Source organism: Cotesia typhae, unplaced genomic scaffold (assembly GCF_013202065.1).
Source record: "Cotesia typhae breed Kobodo isofemale line unplaced genomic scaffold, CoteBio_Ctyphae contig_5, whole genome shotgun sequence".
NCBI classification, from domain to species: Eukaryota; Metazoa; Arthropoda; class Insecta; order Hymenoptera; family Braconidae; genus Cotesia; species Cotesia typhae.
Window position 1 is genome coordinate 11656617 of NW_027423757.1, and position 22996 is coordinate 11679612.

At 28.9% G+C, this 22996-nt stretch overlaps 1 protein-coding gene across 8 annotated transcripts in view; it reads right to left on the minus strand.

The window, feature by feature from the left end:
- Nachra3 (nicotinic acetylcholine receptor alpha3 subunit) overlaps window positions 1-22996 on the minus strand; it is a 78723-nt gene extending 55727 nt beyond the window's left edge. For 4 of the 8 annotated variants that reach the window (XM_074248737.1, XM_074248742.1, XM_074248741.1 and 1 more), the window contains exon 1: window positions 12350-12590. The gene's annotated coding sequence lies outside the window, so the exon portion shown is untranslated. Of the gene's footprint in view, window positions 1-12349; window positions 12593-22193 lie in introns of those variants that run through there. The other 4 variants (XM_074248738.1, XR_012479885.1, XM_074248743.1 and 1 more) reach the window with 4 other exon arrangements.

Below are 22996 nucleotides of genomic sequence, written 5' to 3' on the forward strand. Positions count from 1 at the left end.
AAGCAAGCTTTAACGAAAAAAAAAAAAAAAAAAAAAAAAAAAAAAAATAAGCTCAATGAATAAGCTTTTATTTAAAGAATCGATTTTCGCAAGAAGATGATTAATCAAGAGCAAAAAGCGAATTACGAATGCCGGGTGGTGAAAAATAACCGAAAGCAGAGCACAGTCATGCCGGAGAAGATTAATCATCGACAATCAAGGCTAAACAAAGTGTAACTTGTACGTACGAGTGAGAAGTTTGGTACTACCACGCGAGGGCCATAAGTCACAGGAGATACACAACAATAACAATGCATATTGTTTTATCTGAGTAGAAATCAATGCTGAAATGTGGTTTATTTGGATTACTTTATATGTTTAGAGGAATTCCAATTATCGCTTGCTGTAAAGCAAACTCTGGAGGAGTGGGATGGGGGATAAAATAGAGTTAAGTAGCTGAATGGGTGTTGTAATTCAGATTGTTAAAGGAAAAATGGAACAGCAGAAGAACCACAAATACCGCAACCGCTGCATAGATATTTGCACAACATTAACTGCGTTTTGTTTCGTTTATTTCAGGCTATTTTCCTCCCTGAATTCATAAATTACAAGTACGACTATATTACACGCGTTCTCTCCACGAATTTTACTATTTCTACCCGCAACTTTGGATTATACATTCTGCTAATTAGCCTGAATTATAATATTGCTGTAATATCATTTTTTTGTTGAGAAGAAATGGGCAGATATTAACGATAAATCAATGATTTTTTATTGTGAAGGGTTTAGACCTCTACTTATACATTAAATTTGTGGTTTAGCTTTTGATGAATCGAAAAATCATTAAAATTGAAAATAATGATTCAATTTTTTAATTTTTGTCAAAAAGTATCAGTTTTAGGGTGTCTAATTTTTAAGGGAGAATTAATTTAATTTTTCAATGAAAATATTAATTGAAAATGTAATTTAATAGTTGAAAAAATTCTTTTTTAATAAAAAATTCATTTTAATGAGGTAATAAATTAATTTTTTACTTGATTTTTGTTGTATTACACTTTACTCTCTTAATTATTGACATTTTTTTAAGATATAAGCTCATCCTGATGTTACACTCATCAAGAGCTTTCATTTGAGTATCCACATGCATTTTTATATATTTTTCATATATACATATATATAAATATATGAAAAATTGATGTGGGTACTTAAATGAAAGGTCTCGATGAGTGTAACATCGGGATGAGCTTATATCTTTAAAAATGTAAATAGTTCACACGATGCAAAGTAATTTCTTAATTGAGAATCTAGAGATAGAGCATTTTGGAATGCAGTGCTTACCAATTTCCACCGCCCTCATTAAACCATCAAAATTTTCTCTCCACCTCTTTAAACTCCAAACATTTAAATACTGATCGCAGAACAGTAATTATAACAATAATTACACCGATAGGAGGATTGAGGATCCTTGTTAATTAAAACGATAGCCGAAGCAACACACGAGCATGGAAATGTTATCGAAAATTCGTCACAAGCAATGAGCTCTTCGATATTTCTCCGCAAATTTGTGGTGAAGTCTAGAAACACATTTATCTATACATATATATGAATATCCCCTTCTATATTCTATCTAGACTGAAGGATTGAGCATCAGCAAGATAAACTTCCGTAGTGTGACACCTCCCGAGCAGCCATCGTCATCATATTCCTCGGGCTGATGACGCACTTGTGCTAAGTTTGTTCTCTCGATTGGCTTCACGCTCGTTAAGGAGAACCGAGTGATCTGCGCTCTACATCTTTCGATAGATATTCCATCCATTCTATCTATATATGTATATAGAAGATATATATAGAAGATATAACCAACCCGCCTCTCACTTGCAATCGCCACTATCCGAGAAGATGGTGACGACGTTATCGGGCAAACCACATTACCGGGTATGACTTCCTTGCGACGATAACAACCGGATGCCTCTGATCATAATATCCCTCAAGAATATTCTCTCTCTTTTTATTTCTATCCGATACATCAATATTCAATAGTAATCTGTTTACCAGATACGGCTTAAGGTGTAAACACAGTTCAGGTTTATATTATATACTTTAGGTTATGAAAAGAGGAAATTCCCGATAATGGCTATCAAAAGGAACCGCCTTTTCAATCATATCGCCGCGAAAATAAGGAAAAATAAAATCCCGATTGATTTTATTTAATCTGAACTTTTTATTGCAATTTTAAGAATGTCATCCTGTCCTTTATTCTTTCTTCTTTCGTCGGGGAAATTAATCACGCGACTAAGGGCTCGTCATGCGCATTCTTCCTTTTCTTCCTGGAGATAATGGACGGAGTGTACTTTGCTGAAAGATTACCTTGTACGAAAAAATGAGACCTCGTTAAGGGCTCTTTGGGTTTTAACTGAAAGTTAGATAATGCAAGATCATATTTTGTATTTTTTGGAAATATGTGTTTATTTTGGCTACACGGGAGTGTGAAAACAATTTCTGATGCCAAAAAGGGTTAACAGTTTGTATCTGACGCTTTTTTCGAATATCTCCGCGTCCTATCGGGAAATAACGAGCTTTCTGTTCGTAAATACGAGATATCGTCGGGTAACGAGAGATCTGGGGGAAGAGAAGGAGATTGGACGGAGATGGCGAGGAAAAACAAATTATTTTGGTTATTTTTTAGTATCTTTAGTTTATTGTTCGAAGATGAGGATCTTTTATTTAGGGGTGAGAAAATAAAATAAAATATATTAAAACTGAGCACAATTTTTAAAGCAGAAAATCAATTAAATTTTTTTATAATAATTTTCGTTCAAAATTTCTTCTTATAAATAAAATTTATGGTAAATATTTACTAGTGGGGTCAACTATTTTAATTTTCAATTTTTTTGAACGAAATTTCGATTTGATTTTATTGATATATTTTTTTTTTTTTGTAAAATACTAAAGAAATAAACAATTTAAGAAGAAAAAAATTGATCAACAAATTTTACAAGTTTAAAAAAAATTTATAAATCTTTTTGGAAAATTGTGATGTTTAACTTTCGTTTTTTTTATTTACTTAAAAAAAAAAAATAAGTATCAAAAACATAAAAAAAAAAGATAAAAGATAAAAGACCCCATTTGTAAATATTTACCTAATTTATTTTTTTATTTTTATTCTTTAAAAAAAATTCTTAGATCCAAAAATTAATGTAAAAAATTGAAATTACAGTTTAGAGAATTTAGATAGACAATAATAGCTTTTTTGCAAAAAAAATTAATATGTAATATAAGTTTTATGATTGCGAAGATTTTAAACAAAGTAAAGAGTATTTTTTTAGTGATTTTCTTAAGATATAAAACAAATTGACATTTCGTTTGAAATGTTCTTTTATTTCCTCAGCGTAAATTTTTACGAGTGCGACAATTAAATTAAATAATGAGCGATAAAAAAATTTTTTTGTATTTTTTTTTTTTTTAAGGCAACCGTGTGTGAGCTGACGCGTGTTTGTGTTAGCAGAGCTTCGGATTTTTGCAACTCTTACAAAGTAAGAGGATTTGTCTACTTTTTAGCCAGCAAGAAGAGTAAGAGAAAGAATTTACATGGAATTTTCATAAAAGCATCGAGTTTGCGAACAATGTCATCCAAATATAGAGAAACTTTTGTCAGTCTCGTCAGAGCTCAGAGCAAACTTGCCCGAGTTTGTTTACTTTAGCATCATATTGAAAAGTAACAATGTTTTGTGTACATATTACATAAAATTATTGTCTGGAGAAATTTCAAGTCTTCTGTTTTATTTTGTAAATCGTTTACAAGATCAAAAACTCTCGAGTAAGACTTAGAAGTTAGTACTTCGCAGTTGAGAACAAAGAAGAGGCCAGTCGTTTCACTTAAATTGGCTGGAGAATTTTTTTTTAATAAATTGCCAAAGAGACAACTTAATAAATCTTTTAAAAGTAAATTTATCGTTGCCAGTGGAGAAATAAGTGAACAAAAGAATAACCTCATAGAGCCGCGGAATTAATGCGGTATGTTATGTTCTGGCTTTCTCTAGCTCTGCGGGTAATTTTTAGCAAACGCGAATCCTAGTAGGCATCAAACTAATTTGCGTTTTATTAAACGATAAACGAGTGAGCAAAGAGAATGTCGCTCAAACGGGAAATAAAGAAAAGCGTACACATTTACTCCATAGACCTCCAACTTCAAAATTAAACTCAATAATTCACCAAGTATGAATAGTAATCGCATTTTTTTCTTTTACTACGTAATTGACTCAAGAATTTTTTGTCAAGAAGAATTATAAAATTTTTTTTGCATGTCAAAAAGTTAAAGATTGAATTTTTTTACAAAATAAATTTTTAATTTGTTATTTTTTTTTTTTTTTTAATTGTTTTTTGGACAAAAAATTTTTTATCTAGTCATATATAGCCATATTTGAAAATAAATAGAAAAAAAAATTATTTTGCAATAATTTTGTCAAAAATAAAGAAAATCTCACAATTTAGGGTATGTCCAACTTTAACCTTAAATAACTTTGCAAATACTAAATTTATCAAAAAATCATAAGAGACTTTTTTTATAGAGCGTTTAATTTCCTACACAAAATATTTACGTCTAGCCTATAACTTGCTTGTAAGACAAGATAAAAAATTTCAAAGTTTAAAAAAATATTCTTTTTTATTTTATTTGAATAGAAAATAAAAAATTTAGATTTGTGACCTTTAAAAATCAATTTTAAGGTGTCAAATTTTGATATTGTCATTATTTTTGGCTCCCTCTGACAAAATTTCAAGATAATTTTGATAAAAAAAATTTTTTTCGACTATTTTGAACACTTTTAAGGACAAAGAATTTAAAATCCAAATGCAATAAATTAAAGTATAAACCAGCGCTGCGGTAAAATAAAATATAATAAATAAAAATAGATATTTCTCAGTTCATACAAACGTCCTTTCAACGCGAGAGTATTTTGTCATAGGTGATATAAAAAAGTATAAGTCTTGTATATGCGATCGATCGTTGGGATTTCGGTTCTCACATTTCACTCCTCCAAACTCATATCTATATACATATGAAATATATATATCTAGCACATATCCCCTTTCTTTTATCAGTGAGAATTCCATTTTGGATAAAGTGTACTTGGGAAAGAAAGTAAGTGTATAGTACAAGTATAAGAATAAGAGATCCTCAGAGCGAGCACACAATATACGATGTTTGCACGTCAACGTTTTACCCAAGAGATTTTTCTTCGGAAGTAAAGTTCGCCTGATGCATCCCCAACACAAACACAATCCAGCTCTTATTCTCATTACAGAGTCACGGTAAGGCATCACATTCCGGTGATAAATTTTTCATAACTCGATCTGCTAATCATATTTTTTGCCACCCCAAAACCGAGCATGAATTTATTCTCATCGCTCAGCATCTCAGGTGTCTGCTGCCTCAGACAGAATGACAGGCCCTCGGTTTTTTCCACGTGAGCAGACAAAAAATCCTCCAAAAAGAAGCCAAGCAGATTGACTCCCTTTTTTGTGAGCCTTAGAAGAAGAAAAAAATTTAAGGGCAAAAAACAACCAATGAACATCAGGATTGTGCAAGTCCAGGCTAATGACCTCGGGCTGGAATTCGATAATAGCTAGCTAGTCTTCCTTAAGAACCTTTTTTCGTGCTAGGTAATGATATTTCGAGGGCTAATGGATCGATTTACTTCAAATTTGGTGAGGATGTTCTTTTTACATCCTTTTATCGTATAGATCTTGCCCAAAACTATAAATTCTCATTTAGTATTTTTAAAAAATTTAGAATTGTTAAAAAAATTTTTTTAAATGCGAAAAAAATTTTTTAACAATTTTTTTAAATGCGAAAACAAAAATTTTTTTTTAACTTTTTTAAGGTTTATACGATAGCAGCATTTATTATAATTAAGAATCCGTCTGATTTTTATTTTTCAGATCATCCACTTTAACAGCTCATAACTTTGTCAATTTTAATTTTTTAGTTCTGTCAATTTTTATATGTAATAATAAAATATCACTAAAAAAATTAATAAAAAAATTTATAGTAAAAATATTTTTTGTTTTTTTTTTTGTACAGGGCTTTAAAAAGCTGGCAAAATTCGAGCCTTTGCACTAATAATACACCCTTAAAAAGGACGCTCATGCGTAGGAATTAGCAGATATAAATTTGGATTTTTTAATTTTGATAAATTTAATTAATGATTTTAAAAAATTATTTTATATACTTTAAAATTTTTCTAAAGACCCCAATAAATTTTATAAAAAAGTTAGTACTCATTTGACGCTAGCGTACCACATTCACGTCCTTAAAGTTCTCGAAATACTGATGTAGATCCATTTGAGAGCAAGTTCCTTTAATCTCCTCTATATCTAGTTCTTTCCACAAACTAAGCGAGGAACAAAAAAGCACCCTTTTATCTTTCTGTGGCTGAACTCTCTTCTGTTTCGATAGATCATGCAAGCGATTGAACTCAACTGCAATTATCTGACCACTTGGATCGCTTCAAGTCTCTGTTTTCTCCATTATCCACTTTATTGTTAACATTTGTGTGTGTGTGTGTGTGTGTGTGGGGGATTTTAAAGTCCAAATGAACTGTATGTATTATCGGCGAAATAGATTTAGCTAAATGGAGATTGATTGAGTTGTTGTATTTGTGTCATGTCATGTGTCTATATTTCCCAAAATCAAATGATGTATGCTCGTCCTTTCCTCTTCTCTCTTCTTCTCTATTCCATTTTCCGAGGGCTGTGTCTATATGGGTGAATATATGTGGTGTATGCATCATGGATCTGCATAAAGTATCATACAGAGCCCAGTAAATCGAACGATTATTCGCAATTGGTTTTACGCTGGATTTTGGCAGGGACTTCAGTTATTGATAAGTGAATGATCCTTTTGATAAACAAAACTTTGCTTGAAATAGTTTTTACAAATTTTTAAGAGTTTATTTTTAATGTCTTTTTTTTTTTTTTTAAATGTCATTTTTTTTTAATGTCTTTTTTTTCTGAAGATTTAAAAATTGCAAGCTTCCATAAAACAAAAATTATTTTTTTTTTTTTTAAAAAGAAATTTTAATTTAATTAAAATTTTAATTGATGGAAAAATTAACTTGATTGAAAAAATTAAACCTTAAGCCAAGTTTTTTTTATTTTAATTTTTTTTTTTTTTGATGCAATAATTAAGAAATTTTTTTGGTAAAAAAATAAAATTTAATTATTTAAATAAATTTAATTTAGAAAAAAATTTTATTTGAGCCAAAAAATTATTAACAAGGTTACAAAATAATTAATTTGAGAATTTAGCATTTTTTATTTGAATTAAAATTAATTTAATCATCAATTTTTTTTAATTAATAGTTTTCATTTTTTCTAAAATTGAAAAATTTATTACTTAATTATTTTTTAAGTATACATTTAAAAAAAAAATTTTTTTAGTTATTATTTTTGTTAAAAAAGCATTAATTAAATATTATATTGAATAAAATTAGTTTTTGACTAATAAATATATTTTTTATTTAAGGTGTCCTCATTTTTTTTAAAAGTTAAATTTTCTAAATTGAATAAAAAAAAAAGTCTTTTAAAAAAATTTCACCTAATTATTGCATGAAAAAATTCAAATTTATTTAAAATAAAATAACAGAATCTAATACAGTATAAAAAATATCTAAAATAAAACGGATAGGCAACGCCGTCCTCAATTTCGTTTGACCGATAATTTCATACTGTGATGTCACCTCTATTCTGGCGTGCTAGAAGAAAAACAAATTCGGGTCACTTCATCTCGCGCCGATTTTCACCTCTTTATTTTTAAAGCTTATAACTTTAACGCGACATTTCGGTATTAAAATTCATGTTTCTTCTATTTACACCTTTATACATAAATATAATAAATATAATAAATATCTAAATAAAACAAAATTCCTAAATCGAGCAAGATTAATAATCAAATATTCAGTCAGAAAAAAAAAAGGAAATAAATAATACCTCACTTTATAGGTCTTACAAGGGATCATTTAACGTTAGTCGTTAATCGGTTCGTTTTAATAGAGTTTACATACGAATTTTCCGTGATATAGTTAACAATAGATTATATACCAGCGATTATATTATTATATTATTATATTATTATATTATATACTAACACAATAATATATTTAATTTATAGTCGTAATTAAACTCAATAGCCTTCGGATTTTCATTGTATCCATTGTTGTGAGTGAAATACACGTGAGATTGCAACCTCCTACAAATTTACACGGATTTATATCACACATTTGCCCCCAACCTAAACCACTTTGGATCCGAGATTCGGATATCGATCCAATTCTAAAAAAATAACTAAATTTTCTTCTTTTCATTTTTTCTTTGTCTTATTTTTTTTTTTTATTTCTTGTTAACTTTGGATTCAAGAGACTAGTATAATCCAATTTGCAATAAAATACTTAAATTTTCTTGTTACATTTCTTCTTTAAATTATTTAATTTTATTTTTTGTTAAAATTTGGACTGAAGATTTCACTATCAATAAAATCTGCAGAAAACTAACAAAATTATCTTCTTTTTTTTTTTATTTTTTCATTATTTTATTTAATATTAACATTCTGATCTAAGATTAAAAAATCGATCAAATTTGCAAAAACATATCAAAATTTTCTTCTTTACATTTTTTTATTTTTTATCTTCTTTATTCTATCTGTTATTAAAATTTTTATCAAAAATTTGAATCTCGAATAAATTCACCAAAAAGTAACTTCAATTTATTTCTTCTCTTAATTTTTTTTCCTTTTTTTCTTTAATTTATTTAATTATATTTATTATCAATATTTTTATCAAAAATTTAAGTATCAAAACAATTTTCAGAAAATTATCAAAATTTTCTTCTGTTAATTTTTTTATTTTCTCACGTCTTAATTTTGTCTATTATTAAAATTTCTATAAAAAATTTAAATATCTATCAAATTCACCAAAAAGTATCTTTATTTTATTTCTTCTTTATTTTACCCCATTATATTTATCCTCAAAATCTAGATAAAAAATTAGTATATCGATCCATTTCTCAAAAAAAAAAAAAAAAAAAAAAAATCCAACAATTTATTTCTTCTTTTTCTTCATTATTTGTTTTATTTGATTTTATTTATTATTAACATTTATTGTGTTCGAGAATCGATGGAAGTTGAGGTCGTTGTAGTGCTGGCGCGAATATTGTGCTGAACAGTTGGATCTAACGAAGCCTCCCTCTATGTACTGAACGAGACTCCAGAACTCTAGTTCGCCTCTATACGAAAGGAGGAAAGAAGAAAAGAGAAGAAGACTACAACAGGCCGGGGGTATATACATAAAATTTAAGTAGTGTAAGGTCGTGACCTCGTAACCGACGTCTTGAGATTCCAAGGTGACCAGAGAGCACTCGAGAACGCGAATAAGAACGCGATAAAGTTGAGGGAGAGCAAGAGGGAGGAAAAATAAAAGAATGTGGATCACCACGGCAGGCTCTGCGGCAAATTGCTTCTACTCGAATCCTCACTACTGTCGCAATCCCCGGACGCGAGTCTTTCTTATACCATATATATATATATATATATTGTGCTGAATGGCATCTGTATTCAATCCAGAATCGAGTGTATGTTGCTCCTCCGGGAGATACTACACTCGATCTCGTGGAAACTGTCATTCCAATAAACGGAAACTCGATACATATACATATACATATACATACGTAATGCCCTTTATTTTGTTTATATTCATTTGTCCAGTATTCAGTACCTTCAAAGCCCTTTACTCCATTTTTTGGTTACTAACTCTTCACATCGTTATTTCCTGATTAATTTTTCAGCTTTTTCAAAATATTATATTGCAGTAAAAATCCAAAAAAACTTAACAAAAAAATTTTTTAGTGTATTTTTATAAACTTCTATCATTAAAAAATTTAATTGATTCAAAAAAAGAAATTTTAATATAAAAAAATATTTTTTTTTGATAATTTCAAAGAAATATTTTTTTTTTGATAATTTAAAAAAAATATTTAGTAGATAAATTTTTCAAAATTACAATAAAATAAATAATTTAAAAGACCCAATCAATAACACTTCACATTTTATTTTATTTAAAAAAAAATCAATTTTTAAATTATAAATTTTAAGATAATTTTCGAGACCAATTTATTTTTTTTAATTAGAATAAAATTGTACGTGTCAAACATCTAGGCCAAAGTCATTAATTGGGTCTTTTACCTTAGGCATTAAAAAAAAATTATGATAAAAAAATAAATATGCATCAAAACTTGCTTTTTTGCCTTAAATTCTTTTCTTTAATTTTTTTTTTTTTGAGAAAAAAAAATCTTAAAAATTGAAATTAAGTAGAATGTATTTAAAAACATTTTTGTTTTTCATGTTCAAATTTTTTTTCTCCAAAATATTGCAAAATAAGCTCTGAAACTTGCTTTGAACTAAAGAAAGTCTATTTTATGTTTAAAAAAATTTAGTTCAGCTCTTTTCGATAAGAATACAAGTTTAAAAATTTCAATTTTTCAAATTTTTGCTTTCAATTCTAATAATCTTTGGTAAAAATTGGTAATTGAAGCTAATTTTCCGTTTTGATTAAAATTTTTATGCAAGTGATCGATAATCAATCATTGCTTGGTTGATTTGAATCTCTGATTAAAAAGGGCTATTTCGAAATACTGGGTTGTAACGCCGAAGCCGGGTAAAGTGATTAGCACGATTGGGTATCGCGAGGAAACATTTACTGACCACTGATATACATATTTATGTATTCAGGGTACTATTGGCTCATGGTAATAGGTGTTTAAAGTTTAGTTTTAAGCAATACGCGCGTTCGTCAATTACAATACTGAACGATTCGTTAGATAGTGCCAACACAACACTTTTTTTTTTTTTTTTTTTTTTTTATAAATATTTTATGACATTAAAGTTATCTGTCATTTGACAATTTTTTTTTATTTTCTTTAACAAAAAAATTTGCTGTAAAAAATTATTTAAAAAAAATTGCATTTTTAATTTATTAAAATTCCTACAAGTCCAATTTTTTAATAATTTTTTTTTGCTATAATTTATTTGTTAAAAAAATATATCAATTAAATTTTTTTAATCAAAATTGTTTGCACTAATTTAATAAATTTAATAGAAACAATCGTCTGGCAGAGAAAAGACGATTACAACGACTGTAACAATAATTATTTATTTATAAGAGCGGCCTGAATCGATTGGGAAGCACTAATGTACCGAGCTTACCAACCGAGGCGTGACAGTAAGAACTCACTAGACAATTCCGCCGACGTTGGCCTGTCTTCGACTTTATCACGAAAACTTAGTAGTGAAATTTATACAAAGACTCATATAATGTCATGATTCACGACGTATGCCAGCGTGTCCATAACGGCGGTATTAAATAAAATATATGTATATTCTATAAACGTCAGTGTTTAATCTGCATACACTAAAATAGTAAAACTTCATAACTTTATAACTTCATAACTTCATAAACCAGAGCTTTGTTATTTTTATTTTATTTTATAGTTTATAGCCAATAAATTTTTTTACTTCAACAACTTTTGGGAAAAATTTGTTTTTAACAATTTTTTAATTATTATTATTATCATAAAATATGTACAGAGAGTGTTTTTGTGTCCAGTCCATTTATTAAGAGATATAAAAATTTTTTTTAATTAATTTCAGATTAAAATTACATTTTATTTAAAAATTAAAAAGTTTTTTTTTAAGCCAAAAAAATTGACTCATATTGACCAAAATTGTTTTTTTATAATTGTGTGATACCGTGACTTGTAAAATATAAATAAATAAAATTTTTATTAAATAATGACTTTTATAATATTGCAGTGTTTCTTAAATATTGATATTTTTTAAGATATAAGCTCATTCCGATGTTATACTCATCAAGAGCTTTCATTTGAATACCCACATGCATTTTCATATTTTTTCATATATACATATATATATATATATATATATATATATATATATATATATATATATATATATATATATATATATATATAATATATATAAATATATAAAAAATTGATGTGGGTACTTAAATGAAAGGTCTCAATGAGTGTAATGTCGGGATGAGCTTATATCTTTAAAAATTTCAATATTTCACAAGATACAAGGTCATTTCTTAATTATTTATTTAGAGAATTTTCGAATGCAGCCTAAATACTTATCACAATAAATTAACTATCGGTGAGACTGATATAAAACCCTGAAAAGGTACAAATTTAAGTCAAGACCTTTGCAATGACACAAAATTTTTCTTATTGTTTTAATAATGTATATTAATAAATTTTTTGCAATCTAAAAAAAAAAATAATTCTAAAATTAATTTACCTGTTGTGGTGCTTTCGTAGAAAAACCGGCAATCAGAACCTGAAAAAAAAATACACATAAATAAAATGAAATGGAGATGAAGCTCGAAATGAACAAGACCGTTTGCTATAAAAAAAAAAAAAAAAAAAAAAAAAAAAGTGCAGTGTATTTTATATAAAGTTATACAAGTTAAATAGACTCTTATACGTCATAACAGACGTGATATGCAAACATATGTGTCAGTGCCGCGAATTTCACTGACTCGGTATATTGCAGATGTCGCCGTGTACAACCGTTGATGCTTACGTGGATCTAAATCCACACATCCTCACAAGCTCACCTAAACTCGACTCTGCACTCTACATCCTACACCTGCCTCGTCATCAACATCCAACATCTAGATTTCCAGATGCAATTAAATTCAAATACCGAGCTGGATTAACGTGTCAGAGGAACAAGGACCGGAGATTGATAACACGAAAAGTTTATTGTTTCTTCGCATTCAAATACGGAAAATCATATTTAATCGCCCGATGATAGACACTGGTAATTTATATTTATGAAACTACTTTAATCACAGTCAGGCCATTTAGCTTACAATTGTCCGGGATTAATTCCCGGCAGCGATTAACATTTATATTCAGCATTTTGTTTGTTCGGATTTATATTTTGCTTTATTTGCCGAGCACAACTTTGTAAATATTATCCTTGTGGGCTAATGTACTGACTGTTACTGTTACTGCTAGTTCAAATGTTTGTGCGATAATAATATATACTCCGGGGAAAATTTATAGGAATGATTACTTTATAATGGGCGAGCTTTTATAACGAATGGGAAAACTATTTTTGATCTATTGCGGAGAAAAATTGTTGCAGTAACTGCAATAATTGTGGAAATGGGCTTGGGAATTGTCAAAATTGCCCTTGTATTGGGGAGTAAGGGGCCGGCGACTGTTCTCTGATGGGGGAGTTACGGAAAATGTTTAGTCTTGCTAAAGATACCAGACTGGCAATAATCTTTAGAGTTTTTTTTAAGTTTTAATGTTGGAAACTTAAACTTGAAAAGTTAACTTTAGGATTTAGGATTTTGTTGTTAGAAAAATTAATAAAAAAATATTGTGTTCACTTAAGTTATGTCATAATAATAATTTTTATTTTTTTTTTTTTTCAATGTATTAATTAAAAAGGTAAATTTATTGATTTTTAAACAACAATAATATTAATTAAATAAAATACGTAGAAGATAAGTAAATACCATTGTCTCATAGATAAGAGAATTGACGCTAAAGCACTGGTCGTTATCGTTTGGTTAAATCCAATGATTTAATAAATTTTTATAGCTCTAAAAAATAAAAACATTTCCATTAAAAATAAACTCTATATTTTGCTATTAAAAATTCAAAAATAGAATCCAAAAAATTAAATAAAATTGTTCCACACGGAAAGAACAAGATGACACTGAATATCATCCCAGATTATACTCAGTGATATCTTTGGTGAAAAAAAATTCCAGATAGTAGGTAAAAAAATCCAGATTATACTGGGGGATATCTGGATTATACTCAGTATAATCTCGGATGGTATCCAGTGTAATCTTGTTATTACTGTGCAGATAAATTAAAAAAAAAAAAAATCATTCAAGTTTGGGTACATCAGCAGTGAGTTAATCAACGTTTATTACTGTTTATACAAGAATGTCTATTGGGTAGTATTCCCTCAGCAGTGTACTCGTAGACGATATACCTCGTATTCGGGCGCCCCAATGCCAATCTCATTGTAATAATTGTTTGGCAATTAACGAGAAATGTAATTAGGATACGGCTCGATTACACTTCGCATATAACCTCGATCAGGCGTGTGTGGACACTCGAGTGGAGAGCGGGCCATCGGGTGGGGGGACAAGGGTGCACATAATACATCCTCAACCCTCAACCCTCCCAGCCCCTTCTCAGATCATCTCCAGCATATACCGACTAGCCCGCGAGCTCCAGGTTCACGATCCAGCTCCCATTATGTCGGTTAATGCCCGCTTTCTCCAGCTACAGCACCATGCCAGTTACTCCAGTGTTGTAGTATAGTGTGGGGGAAGTGGGCCAGTTATGGAAACACCCAATGTGACAACGTGTTACACGCTTTGTCAGCGAATCCGCCACCGCGGCCGTGTCATTCGCCGTTCACTATTACAATCTATATCTTCCCATTGTTCATACATTGTCTGTGTTGTATCACACGTTGTCTCTCTCTTGCTTTCTTGCTCTCAAGCATCCCTTGCTCTCTGCCAAGTATGTTGGATGTTGTATGCTCTGCTTCAATACATTATGATTGCTATTGGCACACCCGACAGGCAAATTGAAAATTCCATTCAACAGTAAATTAAAAATCATGATTGACCAATCCGTTTTCAATTTTACGGGAAAAAATTACTGAAATAATAATTTCAATCTACGCTAGAGGTTTTTAACTCTCATGAACTTCGGGAATTTTTATTCAGCTCCTGCTGAATCGACTGATTGTGAACATTATTTTTACTTGAAAATGTATTCATTAATTTTTTTTACTAGACAAAATTTAGTTTTTTTTTTTGAAATAACAAATTAAATTTTCAAGAAAAAATTTTTTTTTATTATTTCTTCTTTAGGTAGAATTTTTAGTAAGCTTTCATATTTTTTTTTATAACGTAATTTATTTTAGACACTTTAATAAATATAAAGAAATTTTTTTTAAACAAAATTTGATATTTTAACTAATTTAAAAATTTTATATTCTAAAGAAAAAATCAATTTTTACTGTTTTAGATTTTTTTTTAATTTTTGATAAGCCTAAATATTTTTTTTCCGTAATTTTTTCCATTTTTTATTAAAAAAAATATATCAGGAATTTTTTATAACTTTTTTTTGTACAAAATTAATTCTTTTATTCAATTAAAAAATTTATTTAAGTTAAGAAGAAATTATTTGATATTTTATTGGAAATTTTGTTTTCTAATTATTTTAAAATAGAAATAAAATTTTAAATAAAAATTCCGCCCTGCAATTAATAAATAAAATTCATTCCAAAAGCTATAAGCTCAAAAAAAAATCTAATAAACAAAACTTCATTAGTAAGACTAAATATTTAAAGTAAAAAAACAAAATAATTTCTTCGTAGCTCATGAAGCAAACTTCAGATAAAATATTAAATTTTGAAAATGAATAATTAAACGGGTAATTATTAAAACATAAAGGAAACGAACTTAAATCTTTTGTTGTTTAAAAGCCACTTCCTCATCCTGGAACATGAAACGAAAACTGAAACGCGAGGAGTGAAGGAAATCTTGTTTTCGCTGTACACGTTTAGTCCGGAGTTCATAGCACATAATGCCAAAGAAGAAAAGAGAAGAGAAGAGAAGAGAGAAAAAGAGAGAAGCCAATGCTGTAAGCTCCGCCGAGAGTTTACTCAAGACTCTCGGTATACATAAATAAATATACACCTTAACAATTTCAAAGCTCTGCATGAATAAAATAACTATTTTTTACTCGCCTCTATCACATTTTTATTTTTTTTATTTTTTTTTATTAATGAAGCCGATGGAAAACACCATGAACATTTTATTTTATAAATAACAAGATTGACTTGCTTTATAAAATAATAGACTTCACTCTTCACTTAAATTTTCATTTTTACGTGATCCATTTTCATCATCCAGCCGATTATTTTCCTCCTGTTTGTTGAATTTACACTCTATAAAAGTTGTTAGTAGTCCGCTGGTAGTTTTTTTAACTTCTACTCGGGGATTTGCTGTAACACCTGTAATGTAATTTGGCTACATTGCGGACGACGCGATTTAAATATTCATGAATAATAAAACTAGTTGAAAAATCTTTTTTATAGTCACGTTATGCTGCTAAATATCACACACATATATTATATATATGCCTATTTCTTCTTTACAATGTTTCGCAATGGAAGGTAATGAATAATTAATTTTACAGTCTACTTCAATTATTATTTTTAATTATTTCATTATAAAGTATTATGTTTGACCTTCGAAATTATTTTTCACGAGCTACTCAATCTGTCAAATTGCTTCTTGAAATTAAATATTCTCTTCTCTAGTTATCGGTTAAATTTGTCATAAATATGCAGAAGAAATAACCGAAGAGAAAAATTTCGCTCCGGAATTTAGATTTTTTTTTTCTTTTTTTTTTTTTCAATAGTTTGTTATTTTATTCGCGCTTCAGATTGAATAATAAAAAGATATTTTCGGTGGATTGTATAAGTGAGGGTTGAAGAGCGTTTTATTGCTATCTCAATTCTAGATAGTTTGATTTTTTTTTGTTCTAGAGCCAAGGAAATTGATTATTATTGAAATTTTTAAATAATATAATATTTTAATAATAAGAAATTAAATTAAATAATAAAAAAATTTTTTAGAAAATGCAAAATAAATTAAATTGTTAAAAATAAATTTATCGATTTTTAAAGCCTATATTATATTAAATAATAATTATAATTAAATAAAGAGTTCAAAAAATTTTTTTTAAAATATTTAGGTCCTGGCTAATAACAAAAGAAATTTAATAGTTTTAATTCATCTCTTTTTTCTTTTTTTTTTCTTTTGTTATTAAGCTACTTTGTTAATTTATAGTACTTACTTAAATATAAAAATTTTTGTTTTTATAGAATTATATTTTTACTTCTCAGTTTTCTCACTCTGCCATAATTTTAAACTTTGTACTTTAACCCTGTTGTCCCTTTGGGCTGTTGGGCTTAAATGAAGGCAATAAATTAATAAATAAAGAATTTTTCGTCTTGATTCAAGACAAATAAACTTTTCAAAATTATTTCCTTAGTTAAAAAATTTTTTAATTGACTTAAATTAATTTTTTTTTTCAGTATAGATTTATATTTTTTATGCTTTCGTGTATATCAAATTTATATTTTTTCACAAGAAGATATGATACTAAAAAAAAAACTATTTCTTCTCTAAAAAATAAAATTTTATAGTCATAAAAATTTGAAATTTCCTTTCAACAGTAAAAGTAAGAAAAGTATCTTTCGCCGCGCATATGTTGAAAAATAATGAAGTGGATAAAGAAGCTAATAAAAATAAAGTTAACATTCGCTAGAACATGAAATAGTTAAATTACTATAATTCATTGAGTTCGGGAGTGTGGGAACTTAGAAGTAATGTATGTAAAAAATATAACTGTAATAGTACATTATATCAGAATATATATATGAGTATAGTATGAGAATGAGAATGTGGATCCTGGGAGCCGGGACTCTACTCCCTTGGCCGAGCGACCCATTCGGTAAGTTTTCGCAAGCTTTTTCCTCTTTACTCCTCTCCTTTCTCTCTTTTCTGTTTAACCTCTTCTTCTGCTCATCTTTCACGTACATAACTTGCCCAAGTGACCCACTATACCGTAACTTCTCACTCTCTCCGTTTACTATCTGACCCTCTATATTACCAGATGCTGTCACCAAATTGGTGTCACTGGAACTACTCTTTTTCCCCCTTTCTTCATCCATCCTCACTATCTTTTATCCCTCTCTCTCTTGCAATTTTTGTTGACTAGACTTTTTGCAGCAATGAAACACACACAATAAATTAAAATAAAAAAATGAAACCTAAGGGTGGTTAATAAATCATTTAGCTTTATGTTTTGGCTTTAACTCAGAGGAGGAATTTTACGGAAACATGAGTGCAGATAAATTTTTAATATTTTAAAAATGATAGAACGGACAAGTTTTATGAAACATAAAACTTGTCCCTCACAGTAGTCACAGACAAAGACAAAAAGAAGTAAACCCAAAGATAAAAGTTGAAAGATAAAAGAGTTCGAGTTGCTGGATGCTGGATAGGATACATTCTGCCCAAGTCCTTTTCTCTGCACGCGAACTTCTGCTTACTTGCGATCCTCGTCCTTTCTTTTATCGACATCGAAACTTCTATTCACCTGGACGGACTTCGACTATAACTTGGACCGTCTTAACTAACCGAATAATAAGAGAAGTAAATAAAATCAAAGAGAAATGTATTTTATTGGTATTGAGGGACTTTTTATCAATTAAAAAAAAAATAGAAATTAACTTTGATAAAAAAGTTTGAAGAGAAATTTTTAGATTTTTTATAATTTAAAATTTTTCTTTTATTTTGTCGAAATTTTTATATTTTAATAAAATTTTTTTTATTTTTAATCATTTAAAGAGAGCTTTAATTTTTTAAAAAGAAAAAATATTTCTAAAAAAATTTTTTTTTTCATTAAATTATCAAAAAAATATTCGTGAATTTTTTTTTCTGAATTACTCTGTTTTTAATTAACTTTAAAACAATATTCTATTGTTAAAAAAATTTAATTAAATTAATCTTGATATTTTTTAAAATTCGCTTTTTTTTAAATAAAATATTTCTAATTCTTAATTAATTATTTTTATTTAATTTCTAAGAGAAAAATACAAATAAAAAAAAATTTATTAAGTTGATTTTTTTATTTTTTATTACCAAAAAAAAAAAAAAAAAGCAGAAAATTTCTATCAAAAAAATTAAACTCAAGAAAATTTTTAATTTTGATTTTTAGTAAATGAATTTAATTATCCAGACTAGTGTGAAAGGTGTTAAGAATAATTATAACAAGTAACGAGTAATTAAACTTAAGAATTAGCATCAAAATTCGCAGTATATATATAGATATATAAAATTTGAACAGCAGAGAGCAGTAAAACGAAATTATACTTGCAACAGTTTGATGAAAGGGATCGCAGATACACGTAAACATTATATTACATTATCCCGATCTCACAATAACAATGACAGCAACAAAATAAACAGTAGAGAGTGTAGAATGTATATGTCTGTATTGTATATAGTCAGAGATATAGATATAATGGGAATAGGCGACTGTAACTCATTGGAGTTTGGCCGGAGTTGATGCTAATTGTTTTGATGCGGCTTAGCTGGGTATTCTCAGTAGAGTACACGTATCTTGAGGCCGTCAATCTAACGATCTACTCAACCATTCCAAGAGCGTCCCAGTTGGATAAGTGTGCTGTGCTTTAATACATAACCGTTTGCTCAGTACTGACACCAAGTCGGGCCATACATCTACATTCCACATGAGTGTGTCAGTCTGCTTCTGGATGGGAATGGGATGAAGAGGGTTAAAGGGACACTTTGCTCTAACCTTAACATAAACTTCTCTACGCTCAGAAAAAGATAAATTGTTCTGCACAAAAGAATTTTTTTTTTGGTTGAATTTTTTTTATTTTATAAAAAAAAATTTGCCTTTTATTTCTTAGAAATTATATTAATAATCAAACGTAAGAATAATAATTTTAATTATAAATACTTGTAAATTATAAATAAATCAAATTTTGCCGTATTAAATAATGACTTTTGTTAAATTGCATTGTACTTTCTTAAATATTGACGTTTTTTAAGATATAAGCTCATCCTGATGTTCCACTCATCAAGAGCTTTCATTTGAGTACCCACATAAATTTTTCATATATTTTTCATATATACATATATATATAATATATATAAATATATAAAATATATGAAAAATTGATGTGGGTACTTAAATGAAAGGTCTCGATGAGTGTAATGTCAGGATGAGCTTATATTTTAAAAAATATAATTTATTGACAAGATAGTAAAGTCAGTTCTAATTGCCATTTTTCAAGATATAAGCTCATTACGTTGTTACACTCATCAAGAGCTTTTATTTGAGTACCCACATGCATTTTTATATATTTTTCATATATTCATATATATAATATATATAAATATATGAAAAATTGATGTGGGTACTCAAATGAAGGGTCTCGATGAGTGTAACATCGGAATGAGCTTAGATCTTAAAAAATGTCAATATTTCACAAGATATAAAATTTTTCTCATTCTCTTAATAGATTATTTAAAAAAAAAAAATTCTTTTTATGTGGTTCAAATTTATTGAAATAATATTTTTTTATGAAGATTTTTCCTCTTTATTAAATAATATTTTTTTTTTTTTTTATAAATATTAGTTTTTTCTGTCACTGTATGTTTCCTATTCGTGACGGAATAAAAATCGGGGGCCAACTGCCAAATACCATCCGGTATCTAATCGGTTACGTAATACACCGGGATTTATATATGGACAGCTCTAGCCCCCGGGTTTAATCCCCCTCTTCCCTCCTACGAGTCTCGGGTCGTATCAAATATCAACTGAGATACTGAGATATGAGAGGATTTCGTGAGATAAATGTCATACAAGTGTTTTCCTGTTACTGACGTCGCTTATCCTCGTGTCTGATCATCACTCTGGTTATACTACTGAATTCGGTTTTGGTAATTATTGCTCGTGCAAATTATTATCTATTTTTAGTCTTATTTATTATTAATTATAACTTTAATATTTTAGTAATCTTTTAAAAAATATTCTTAATTATTTATTAAATAAAAAATTAATAAATTTCTGATTTTTAAATTGATCAAAAAAATTTATTTTAAATATTTCAACTTTTGTATAATTTTTTTCAAATATTAAAAAAAACTTCAAACACTTTGAAAGTAAAACCAATTTTATTTTTACAAATGATTGGCAGATAATCTTTAAAAAAAATAAAAAGCATGTAATTGAAAACCGGTGTAGAATTATTTTTGCAAAAGTGAAGAAGTAACGTGTTTAATTTTCAGCAGTACTTTTTCCCTTGTGTCTGACAAGTGTTGATTCAATTTATCAAGTGTTTAATTATAAAATATGCGGGCGAAAAAACGCGGACCGAGGAATTCAAATTCACGTGTAGTCTGGAGTAGATGTTACAAAAAAAAAAATAACTAAAAGCATGGTAAAGTATTTTATAAAATTCACGGTGGTTACCGTGAGATTTGATTACAGAACAATCGTGTTGAGACCTAAATTGATAAAGTTAAAGCAGTGCTCTTTCAAATACATTTAGAGTTGGTTAGGTGAGCGAGCCCGGATTCTCAGCAAACATGTCTTTTCACCGAAAAATCAAAATAAATAAAAAAAAAATTAACTTTTACTTAGCAACTAGATTCTATATATACCAAACGCCGAAAGAAAATCGAGGGAAAAAAGCTAATCGAGCCGAGCACAGCACACGATTTAACGTTTTTTGTCTGAACGAATATTTACTCAAGTAAAATATTGGAAAAGTTCCCGGATAATTTTTCTTCGGTTACTTTTTATTAATGCACAAAAGTGACGTTTGTACAGCGCAGTTGTACAAACATTAAAATATAATCATTTTTCTCCGGGTAAATCTTTTGATAATACAAATCTAATGGGAGACTATTTTTCAAATCTTAGCCCGAGAAAAACAATTATTATTATTATCATCATTATAATAATAGTAAACTGTTTTGTACCTCAAAAGCAAGTTAACGTGATATGACTCCGAGGTTAAACTAATACGTGACCGTGTTAGGGTCTTCAGATTTATTTAGGTCTGTACGCGAGTGAGTTTCGTAATTTTCCCTTCTAAATATCTCCCCGAAAAAAAATCCCACCGAAAATCCGGCTAATTACCCAATTAGCAAAAGATTCATAGATAAAATCCCCGTTGGAATTTTTAAAAAATCTCTCAGGTGACCACTTGTCTATTAGCTTGTCGGCGCAGCCGGCTGACAGCTGCTCAAAGCGACAGAGTTCGATTCCCGCCGGGAGTTCCGAACTTTTTAAAAATTTTTTTTCTAGCCAAATCATTTTTTTCAATTACCCAATTTATTCCCCTCCCAAAGCGAGTATTCACAGCGATAATTGAATCCATTGATTACTCTTGCGTTTAATTGAATTACCGGATCGATGGCTCTAAAATCAGCGTTAATTCCTTTCTACATCTCTATAGAAATGATGTATCGAAAAATACATACCGTTTTATATCGTTGAGGTATTTGCGTAAATAAATGAAGTATTTTGACCGCCAGTGCGTCTGTGTAGGTGGCGGTTAACCTTAAATCCCAACAAGACGACGACGACAGTTGTCCCAAAGGCGTGGCGACATTGGATTTGAATAATGTACTAAATATCGCTCGCCGATAATAAGATATTGTCGTGAGGGCGAAGGTGGTGATAATGGTCACTCAAAGGGAGATTTATTGTCTGAGCCTCCGCGACTGACATCCGAGACTGACGTGACGGTAATGTTCGTAAGAACAGCCTGACAAACTACCAGGGCTTCTTATGAATGAAAATCCCTCGACACATCTGCCTACGGTGAATAAATTTAAATTTCCATGTGCAGTATTATTATTTTTATTTTTATTGCTAATTTTTTTTTTTTGTTAATTATTATTGCAAATTTTTCTCAGTATTTTCCGGGAAACTTTATCAATCGGGGGTCTCACGCTTTATTATGGTACGGAAACCAAATAGGCCAGTAGTTAACGTGACCCGGTAACCCCGTGAGCACAAATAGGTAACACACGAATAAACAGATCCTTGAGTTTAGTTTAGCTGTCGGCTGGTATGACAGCGAGCGTAATGACGGTGACAGGAGGATAAGTTGATACAAGTCCGCTGTTTGATGTCCAATTCAAAGTGGATCTCTCGATTACGGTGACAAGATTCAGAAATCCAAATTAGACTCTGAACTCTGGATCCAGAACGATCACCAGCAGCAGCAGCAGCAGCAGCAGCACCGTGGAACTCCACCAAGTGAAACCCAAACAGAACT